Source organism: Microtus ochrogaster, unplaced genomic scaffold (genome assembly GCF_000317375.1).
Source record: "Microtus ochrogaster isolate Prairie Vole_2 unplaced genomic scaffold, MicOch1.0 UNK47, whole genome shotgun sequence".
Classification (NCBI taxonomy): Eukaryota; Metazoa; Chordata; class Mammalia; order Rodentia; family Cricetidae; genus Microtus; species Microtus ochrogaster.
This window is the reverse complement of record NW_004949145.1, coordinates 1,403,811-1,406,123: the sequence shown is the minus strand read 5'-3', so window position 1 is coordinate 1,406,123 and position 2,313 is coordinate 1,403,811. Positions and strand designations below refer to the sequence as shown.

At 45.8% G+C, this 2,313-nt stretch overlaps 1 protein-coding gene across 1 annotated transcript in view; it reads right to left on the bottom strand.

Annotated features, from left to right (window-relative positions):
- LOC101990592 (bile salt sulfotransferase 1-like) overlaps positions 1-2,313 on the bottom strand; it is a 19,435-nt gene that overhangs the window by 10,272 nt on the left and 6,850 nt on the right. The gene's annotated exons all lie outside the window — the stretch shown is intronic.

Sequence of the window (2,313 nt, the reverse complement as noted above, 5' to 3'; positions counted from 1 at the left end):
CATTATTTGTAATAGTCAGAACCTGGAAACAACCTAGATGCCCTTCAATGGAAGAATGGATAAAGAAAGTGTGGAATATATACACATTAGAGTTCTACTCAGCGGTAAAAAAAACAATGACATCTTGAATTTAGCGTGCAAATGGATGGAAATAGAAAACACTATCCTGAGTGAGATAACCCAGACCCAAAAAGATGAATATGTTATATACTCACTCATTAATGGAATCTAGCCATAAATAAAGGACATTAAGCCTATAGTTTGCAAGCCTAGAGAAGCCAAATAACAAGGTGAACTCAAAGAAAATTATTTATAGATCCTCCTGGAAATTGGAAGCAAACAAGATAGCCGGGCAAGAGTTGGGAGCATGGGGGGTGGGGATAGGGGTGGGTGTGGGGATGGGGAAGGGGAGAGGAGGAGAGAGAAGGGAGAAATGAAAGACTGGAGAGAGCTTGGGGGAGTGGGAGGGTGGAGATGGAGGAAGGGCGGATTTAGGAGCAGGAAAAAAGATATCTACATTAAGGGAGCCATTTTAGGGTTGGCAAGAGACTACTCTAGAGGGAATCCCAGGTGTCCATGGGGATATCCCCAGCTAGGTCCTTGGGCAGCAGAGGAGAGGGAGCCTGAACCGGCCTTGTCTCACTATCACACTGATGATTATCTCGAATATCACCATAGAATCTTCGTCCGTTAAAGGGTGGAGATAGAGACAGAGACCCTCATCAGAGCAACGGACTGAGCTCCCAAGGTCCAATTGAAGAGCAGAAGGAGGGAAAAGATGAACAAGGAAGTCAGGACCGCGAGGGGTTGGTCCACCAACTGAGGCAGTGTGCCTGTTCTAATGGGAGCTCACTGAATCCAGCTGGACCGGGACTGAATGAGCATGTGATCAAACCGGACTCTCTGAATGTGGCTGACAATGGGGGCTGATTGAGAAGCCATTGATAAAAGCACTGGGAGTTGTTTCTACTACACATACTGCCTTTTTGAGACCCTAATCTGTTTGGATGCAAAGCTTCCTAGGACTGGATGTAGGGGGGAGGGCCTTGGACTTCCCACAGGGCAGGTTTCCCTGGCCTCTCTTAAGGAGGGAGGGGGAGGGAGGAGGGTGAGTGGGGGAGCAGGAGGGAAATGGAAGGAGGGGAGGAAGTGTAAATTTTTGAATGGAAAAATAAAAAAAAAGCAAACAAAAAAACCCCAAAAAACAATGACATCTTGAATTTTGCATGCAAATGGATGGAATTAGAAAACACTGTCCTGTGTGAGGTAACTCAGACCCAAAAAGATGAATATAGTATGTACTTACTCATAAGTGGATACTAGTTATAAACATGAGGCTATAGTTCATGATCCTAGAGAAGCTAAGTAATAAGGTGAACCCAAAGAAAAACATATAGATCCACCTATATGTTAGAAACAGACCATATCGCCTGACTTGGGAGCATGGGGGTGGGGTGAAGGGAGGGTAGAATGAGAAGAGAAGGGAAGGAGGGGAGGGTTGAGGGAAACTTCAGGAAATGGGGTAGTGGAGATGGAGGAAGGACAGAGATGAGAGCGAAAGAGATATCTTGACTGAGGGGGCCATTATAGAGTTGGCAGAAAGCTGGCTCTAGAGAAAAGTCCCAGGAATCCTAAAGGATCACCCCACCTAGGACCCTGAGCAATAGAGGAGAGGGGGTCCGATCTTGACTTGCTCTGTAGTCAGAATGATGATTATCTTAAATATCACCATGGAACCTTCATCCAGCAACTGATGGAGGCAAAGGCAGAGACCCACATCGGAGCACTGGACTGAGCGCTCAAGGTCCAGTTGAAGAGTGGGAGGAATGAAAATATGAGGAAAGAGGTCAAGACCATGTTGGGTTCACCCACTGAAACATTTACCTGAGCTAATAGGAGCTCACCAATTCCAGCTGGACTGGGAAGAAACAAGCATAGGATCAAACTACTGCCTCTGAATGTGGTTGACAGTTGAATTGCTGGGGTAGACTGACAGGCCACTGGCAGCGGCACCAGGATTTACCCCTATTGCATGTACTTGTTTTTTTAGGATACCATTCTCTTTGGACATATATCTTACTCAGCCTAGATATAGTAGGGAGGGCTTTCGATCTTCCACAAAGCAATGTGCCTTACCCTCTCTGAGGACTGGATGGGAGGTGGGGTGGGAGGGTGTGTGGAGGGAATGGGAGAAAGGGAGGGAGTGAGAACTTGGATTGGTATTTTTAAAAAATCTAATAAATATTAAAAAAGAAAAAATAGGAAAGTGAACCATGGCATCTGAACACACACAGAAAGAGAGAGAGAGAGAGA